The 8,451-nt window shown below is 48.3% G+C and overlaps 1 pseudogene; it reads right to left on the bottom strand.

Moving 5' to 3' along the window:
- Positions 1-5,605: 5,605 nt before the first annotated feature.
- LOC119969796 lies at positions 5,606-5,778 on the bottom strand (annotated as a pseudogene).
- Between the last annotated feature and the right edge of the window lie 2,673 nt (positions 5,779-8,451).

Below are 8,451 nucleotides of genomic sequence, written 5' to 3'. Positions count from 1 at the left end.
CTCCCTCTCCATTGCGGGCAAAACACTGGTCATCAGATGTGAGGTACTCTCGGTGTTACTGTACGTGGCGCAGGTCTGGCCCATCACTCGGACCTATGCCGCAGCAGTCACCCGGGCCATCATCAAATTCATTTGGAGATCCAAGATGGACCGGGTCCGAAGAGACATAATGTACAAGCCTCTAGATAAAGGAGGGAGGAACGTACCCAATGCCGCCCTCATCCTGATGGCCACCTTTGTGTGCAACTGCATCAAGCTGAGTTTAGACCCCGGGTATGCAAACACCAAATGTCACTACATACTGAGGTTCTACCTGTCCCCGGTGTTGCGAAGGATGGGCCTGGCCTCATTGTCGCGGAACGCTCCAAGCAGTTGGACCGTGCCGAAACACCTGTCCTTCGTGGAAAATTCTTTGAAGAAAAACACCTTTGGCCACAAGGCAATGAAGCAGTGGTCAGCACGTAATGTCCTCGAGACCCTCAGAGAAAAGGAGACTGTGGAGGACGTTGGATGGTTCCCTGAGCAGACTGTCAGAGCCATCTGGCAGAATGCCTCATCACCAGAACTTTCAAACAAGCACCAAGACCTAGCTTGGCTGGTGGTGAGAAGGACCCTCCCTGTCAGATTCTTCATGTACACCCGAAGGCTCAGCATCAATGCACGCTGCCCTCGGAGTGGATGTGGGGGAAATGAGACAGTCACACACCTCCTTGTGGAATGTGCCTTTGCAAAGCAGGTCTGGAGTGAGATGCAGTGGTATCTGTCAAGGTTCATCCCGAGCAGCTCAGTAACACAGGACTCCGTGCTCTACGGACTGTTTCCAGGAACACACACCGAAACAAATATCAACTGCTGCTGGAAGGTCATCAACTCGGTGAAAGACGCTCTTTGGTCTGCCCGAAACTTGCTGATCTTCCAGTGCAAAGAACTGTCCTCGACCGAGTGTTGCAGACTGGCACATTCCAAGGTCCAGGACTACGTGCTGAGGGACGCACTCAAGCTTGGGGCAGCTGCCGCCAAGGCGCAATGGGGAAAGACCACAGTGTAAGGTCTTACCAACAAATGTACACCGAGGGGTTGGTAACAGTGTAAAACCCCTCGGTCCGGGTCTTCAATACCACAATGTATGAAAGAAACAAAACAATGTAAATATTTAAGAAAGAACTGTAACTTATTGTAGGATACGTGTGTAACGTTACCCCAATTGAATTGAAGAAAGACAAATGAATGTAACTCGGATGGAAATGCAGTCAAGACAATTTGAAATGTTCTGTAAAGTTTATGATAAATTTTATGAATAAAGTATATTTTTTGAAAAAAAAAGAAATCATCAATCTGATGTGAACTTCCACTTTTAACACGACAAGGCTCTCTTGAAAAAAAACTTACATCTTGTCAAATGAAGTGTAACTGGATTTTTACTGCCATAACAATAAATAACTCAAACATAATTACGGTTAATCAACTTCTCTGAACTGAAAAACGAAGGGCATGATTCTCCGATTGCTGATGCCGAGATTGCATTCGGTGATTGGGCGGAGAATCCCTTTTGATGGCAAATTCGGATGCTGCGCCCCAGCCAAAAGGGCATCATCAGTGTGTATGCCTCACGTTGTTGGGACGACCTCAGGACATCACCTGAAGGCCTACCCCCCATGCCCCGCTCCCGATGGGCCGACTTCCCAACAGTGTGGATCATTTGTGGTCTGAGGTTTCATCAACCTCGCGTGGCAGCGCTGGAGTCGGGGGGGTGAGCTGTTCCGCTGGCCAGGGGGCTTCGCTCTCACTATTGTTGGACGTCAGAGGTCTACTGTAGCTAGCGCTAAAGCATTGGGAAAAGGGAAATCCACATCAAAGAGATTGCTGGATATCTCTGGGCAGTTTACATATAATTATGAGCTATTAGTTCAGGGTTATACAATGGGCATCCCCCCTGTGGATGTGTATCCAGCCGGCCATGACTCTCTATCCAGCCTAAGGATTCAGTGGTCAAAGTGCTGGGAAGTGAAATTGAAGATTCTGTGAGAAACTTCTCCGATCGCTGGCCATTTATTGCCTGTGTTTCCTGTTGATAGGCTCACTACTAAGTCTACCAGCAGCAAATGTCAGAGAGAACTGTTTGGAGCAACTCCCTCCAATGCTGCCTGAAAGACCAACATGATGGCAGTGTTGAGTCTGCTGGAGTGGGAAGGCGACTTTCAGGGAGGGGAGAATTAAAAGAGAGATTGGCTGTTAAGCAGAGAGAGAGTGGCAGTCAAGTTTTGTGAGAGAGAGCCTGACTGTTGACCGTGGAGAGAGAGTGTGCTTCTCGAGCAGAGAGAGCAAGAATGGCTGTCGAGCAGGGCTAGGGAGTGACTTGCGGTGGGGGAGAGAGAGTGTGTGTTTGTGTATGAGTTTGTGAGTAGGTCTTTGTGAGTGTGTGATTGTGTGTTTGTGATGGTATGTGTGTTTGTGAGTGTGCATGTATTTCTTAGTGTGTTTGTTAGTGTGTATATGTTTGTTAATGTGTGAGTGCCCATGTGTTAGTGAGCTGTCATGAATCTGCCTAGCAACAGCAGTAAATGAATTTAACAAAACATGTTAAATGGATGTGAGGTGTCCAACAACAGATCAAAATCTACATAGAGAGCAGTAGACAGTATTCAAAAGGCCCCAATGCTATACATCTCTCCCAATAACAAAATTACAAGGCATGTTAGATAAGTACCACATGTGAATGGTTTATGAGTAGAAACAGTTTACATAGACAATTGTGGATGATCAAGGATGTATACATATGTTAATGTATAGTCAAGGAAGTTGATAGGGGCAAGCAGCCATATACACAAAAGACAAAATCAAAGAGGAACAAAGGCACAATTGACCGGAGGATCAGTAGCCAGGGAGGCTGTTAACACCTAGCAGTCTCAGAAAACAGGCAGGCCAGTTTCAAGCAACAAAGCCTGAAAACTAGTTTTTCAGCTAGCAGCCGAGAGGTCAAGTTTGCATCAATCAATTTAAGTCTTAGAGCCAGTGCAGAAAACCCCCATAATGGCAGTTTCAAGTATCTTTGCAGGCCCAGGAAAGACGCTTCCCTTTAATGGGTTAATGGGGGGATTGTTGGGTTACGGGTTTAAGTAGGGTGATCATTGCTCGGCACAACATCGAGGGCCGAAGGGCCTGTTCTGTGCTGTACTGTTCTATGTTCTATGTTCTATGTTCCCAGACTTGAGTGTCATCCCTGAATTGGGTGGCAATTATAAGCTGGTTATTTAATTTGGATGTTGTTTGGGGAATAGGGGAAGTCTTACAAGAGTTCAGGCATCATAGACATACTTTGGAATAAGGGGTACAGACTACTAAAGCTGTGAGTGTGTTTAGAAATTCATATACTGTTGTTGTCTGAGAGTATATTAGTCTGACCCGTGTGTATTTGTCTTTTCTTTACTTTAATGGATGGTCTTTAATAATTGTTACAAGATGACTGGGCTATTTATTCTCACTGGGGTTTCACTTGTCTCCACAAACCAAAACTAAACAAAACTATACAGTTCCACGAACTAGTGTTCCAAATTGGGATACCCTCACAAATAACATCAATGTGCTTTGTGACAGTGTGCATGTGTTTGTGAGAATGTGTGTTAGTGTGTGTGAATGTGTGTTTGCTGGTGTGTGACTATGTGTTTGTTAATGTGTAGTTTGTTAGTGTATGAGTGTGTGCTTGTTAGTGTGTGTGTTAGTATGCATGTGTGTGTTTGTTCATGTGGGTGTGTTTGTGAGCATGTGTATGTTTGTTAATGTGAGTGTGTTTGTTAGTGTGTGAGTGTTGGTAAGTGTGTTTCTGAGTGTGTGAATGTGCAAGTGTGTGTATAAGTGTGTAAGAGTTTGCGTCTGGCTCACTCCCAATCTCAAGGTTCACTCTCACCCTCACCCTGCACACACCGACACACTCACACCCACTCACAGAGTGGGTGTGGCTGAAAGTCAGTGAGTGAGTGAGCACCATGAGACTGGGAGTGCGCTGGACACACACCATCTGACCTCTCACACTCTAATGGTCATCTTTATTACAAACATTTTAAAATGATCAATTTATGGCTCTGACATAGCTTTATTTTTGTTCAGCAAATTATGTATTTCCTTCATACCTAGACATTTTGAAATTCAAGTTTAATGTATCTTTCTGAAATTTGCTCATCAGGCCCAAGTGAAAAGAAGTGGAAATGTGGCCCCTTGCACAAAAAGGTTGAACAAGCTTATTCCAGTTCTTCCTTTCCTGTTGACAATCAACTCAATCTTTTCAAAGCAGCACAGGTCAAACTTCTTTTAACTCCTGCCATTGTCCCCCCCCCCCCCCCCCCCCATTCCTCCGCCCTCCACATCCACCACACCCACTGCTCCCCCACCCGCCTCACCTAACAGTTGGGCTGCGGGACTTGCTCGTGTTCCAAAACGTGCTGTTGAATTATACATAATTTGATCTGTCAGGAGATCAGTCTCTGCTTCTTGACACTTGCTTCTTGCCAGGATTTGCTCTGATCTCTCTGCCATATTGCCTGCTTAATGAGGAGCACTTTGCTTTCATGCATATTCAGATCAGCCCAATGTATCATTAACATGTATCTTGGAATAAAGATTGCAAACAAATTTTGGCTGCACTAAGCATGCTGAAACTATTTGTGGTGCACCAGAGTTTCAAATATGGTTTTCAGGTTGAAGATCCAAATGCATGTATCTCCTGCCAAGCTTTTCATTATTCATTTGTAATTGAAAGTTCCATCCCACATTCAAGACAGCAAAAAAAAAACCCCTGAGGAATCTGTTCCCACTATATCAGTGGTAAGGATGCGATCCATTTAGTGATGATGTGGAGATGCCGGCATTGGACTGGGGTGAGCACAGCAAGAAGTCTTACAACACCAGGTTAAAGTCCAACATGTTTGTTTCGAATCACTAGCTTTCGGAGCACTGCTCCTTCCTCACGTGAATGCATTTTAGTGATGGTAGATGTTTATCTATGGGGCGTTCCATTGTTAAAACACACAGCTATGTTTCTATGCCCTGCTTGTAGGTGCTATTTCCAGTTTTGCCATTCCAACTGAACAATGTGGATTCCAAGAGCAATCCAAAACAATTCCCAGTGTACCACACTCTCTCCTGTGGTCCTGTGCCTTCATCTACTTCAAATAGTTCTCGAATTTTCCTTTGAAAGATGCCGCCCTGCAACATTTCATGTAGCAACAATACATTGTAAAGAAACGTCTCCTAACCTTGCTCAAAGGTCTCTTGACAATTTTTAAATTGATAACCCCACAAGTGACTGACTTCCCAGCCAGAGAAAATACCCCACCAAAACGTTACATCGAAGAATCTGTGCCAAATCTTTGAAAGAATTATCTAATTAGTCTCACTCTCCTGCTCTTTCTTAACCGCTCGGCAAATCATTCCATTTTGGGTATTTGTCCCATTTCCCTTTTGAAAGTTACAACTGAACCTGCTTCCGCCAGCCTTCCAAGCAATGCAGTCCAGACCATAATTAGGCCATAATTCAACAATAATAATAATCTTTATTGTCACAAGTAGGCTGCAATGAAGTTGCTATGAAAAGGCCCTAGTTTTTTTAAATTACTTTTTCTGAGTTACAAAGCCAGGGCTCAGAGTGTGGTCAGGTGTGAACGCCTAATCCAGCTCCTTGCATGCTCCAAAAAACAATTCAAATTCAAATTGAAACCAATTCATGGTCCCCACAAGAGAGAACAGATACTACACTTGATCTTAGCCAAAAGGACATGAAGTGATGAAAAGGCCCTAGTTGGCATATTCCGGCGCTTGTTTGGGTACACAGAGGGAGAATTCAGAATGCCCAAAATACGTAACAGCATGTCTTTTGGGACTCATGGGAGGAAAGCGGAGCACCTGGAGGAAACCCACGCAGACACGGGGAGAACGTACAGACTCCCCACAGATAGTCACCCAAGCCAGGTATCGAACCTGGGACGCTGGGGCTCTGAATCAATAGTGCTAACCACTGTGCTACCGTGCTGCTCCATGACAAAAGAAAATCCCCACTTCCCCACAATCTTTGGTATTTTTCCACTTACCTCATTTTTTAATAAACTCTATGAACTATCATTTTAGCCTTCTTTGCTCAGCCAGTAACTGTCTCAGTATCAAAAGTCTCCACTCATAAATATCGTTCCCCATCCCTGGAATTCTCTTTGTGAGTTGTCTAGCCCTGCAACACTGTACACAATAATCTTAATTGGAGCCCCAGCTAGTTTTCAATACAAATTTATTATGACTATTTTGCTATGTTCTCATGCCGATATCCGTAGGACCATTTTTCACAATTTTATCCATCTGCGTTCATATCTTTGCCGATGCCGAAATTGCAAAACGCGATTGGGTGGAGAATAGCTTCCAACGCCAAAATCGTGGTCGGCGTCAGTTTTACGTCAAATCGGGATGCCTTTGCACTCTGAAAATGGCGCAAATGCGTCGCTCGCCACACGGGCCAAAAATACAGTAACAATATCATTAGCAGGTCTGATACACTATTCTCTGGGGACCCCAAGATTCACCGCCGTCAATGGGACAAGTCCCGACGGTATGGTTCACTTGTGCTCTCAAAAGCCATGAACCTGGCGTTGTGGCTGCTGAACAAGAGAGAGAAGGTAGGAAATGGCGTGGAGTGACTGCAGGCTGCCGGCCCGGACACTGGCCGTGCTGGCTCTGGTGGGGGGGGGCCCTTGCCAGGATGGGGGGAGGGGAAAGGGAGGGGGGAAAACAGGCCGAGCAGCCAGGGTGCCCCCCCACAGGACTGGGACGGTGCCCGGGCAACGACCGCCATTACGGTAGCCATCTTGCTGGGCACCCACTGACCACCCATATCAGCCCCTGGTTCCACGCAGTGACACCAGCCATATGGGTGCACCCACCCATGCACCGTACCCCTTACACAACGCGCCCCCACCCCTGCCCCCAAACACCCGTCCTACCAGCCGTCACCCACCGGAGAACCACCCAGGGCAACCCCCACGGCAGACCCCAGTGAGGGCAGTGCCAGCCAACGGTAACCCTAGCAACAGGGACAGGCACCAGGACCAGGGGCGCCGACAATGCCTCATATCAATGGGGTGGGGGAGGGACATGTGTGGGTGGAGCCCGCAGTGCCAACTGGGGTCACCGTATAGCCCATGGAACCTGGCTGGGCACGGGAGTATGCACCATGTTAACATGTTGGCATTCCACGGGGCAGCACGGTGGCTCAGTGGGTTAGCACTGCTGTCTCATGGCGCCGAGGTCCCAGGTTCGACTCTGGGTGACTATCCGTGTGGAGTTTTCACATTCTCCCCATGCTTGCGTGGGTTTCACCCCCGCAACCCGCAACCCAAAGGTGTGCAGGATAGGTGGATTGGCCACACTAAATTGCCCCTTAATTGGAAAAAATGAATTGGGTACTCTAAATTTATATTTTAAAAATGTTGGCCTTCCAACCGCTGCAGACAATGGTGTTTGGCTTCAACCAGCAATGCTGGCCGATATGGTGATGATCGCAGCTCTGCAAGATGCCCTGTGGCCGCGTGAGCGGGGGCTGCTCAGAGAGAAGGGGGAAGCTGCAGCAGCGGAGGAGGCAGCAGTAGAGCGACCAGCAGCAGAACGGCCAGAAGAGGGCCGGGCTGCAGATGACTGGGCTGCAAGAGGGGCAGGTGGTGGCCACACAGACTGGAGGGCTGGCCGCCCAACAGGCTGAAGAGGAGAAGGTGCCAAGGAGGCGCCGCATGAAGCCTCGTGTGTACTGGCACCGGCTGTCGTTCGAGGACCTGTCGGACTGGGCATGCTGTTGGAGACTCCGGCTGAGCAGAGGGACAGTGCGACACATCTGCAAGATGGTGGCACACCTGGCACCACAGGGTTATGGAAAAGGGGACTCGCTCCCAGTGACCATTAAGGTGACGGTTAGCCCTGAACATCTACGCGACGGGGTGCTTCCAGTTGCCAAGTAGGGACATGTCTGGGGTCTCGTTGACCTCGGCGCACAGGCGCATCCGTGCCGTCACGGAGGCCCTATATGCCCGGGCAGTCATTACATCCATTTCCATGTGGACCGAGCCCACCAGGATGCTCGGCCAGCAGTGTTCGCTGCCATCGCTGGGATGCCCCGGGTCCAGGGGTCGATAGACGGGATGCATGTCGCCCTATGGGCACCTGCGGGTAACAGGCCGCTTTACACTAACCAAAGGGGGTACCACTCAATGAATATCCAGCTGGTTTGTGACCATCAGCTGCGCATCGTGCACCTCTGCGCCCAATACCCAGGCAGTATGCACGACTCCTTCATCCTGGCACACTCGGAGTTACCTGACAGGTTCGAGGGGTACGTCCCCACACCCCGCAGAGCGGTTGGCTCCTGGGTGACAGGGGTTACCCGCTGCGGCCGTGGCTGAAGACATCCATCCGGAGGCCACAGAG

Source organism: Scyliorhinus canicula, chromosome 7 (genome assembly GCF_902713615.1).
Source record: "Scyliorhinus canicula chromosome 7, sScyCan1.1, whole genome shotgun sequence".
Taxonomy (NCBI): domain Eukaryota; kingdom Metazoa; phylum Chordata; class Chondrichthyes; order Carcharhiniformes; family Scyliorhinidae; genus Scyliorhinus; species Scyliorhinus canicula.
The sequence above is the reverse complement of the archived record's forward strand: the minus strand, read 5'-3'. Positions and strand labels throughout refer to the sequence as shown.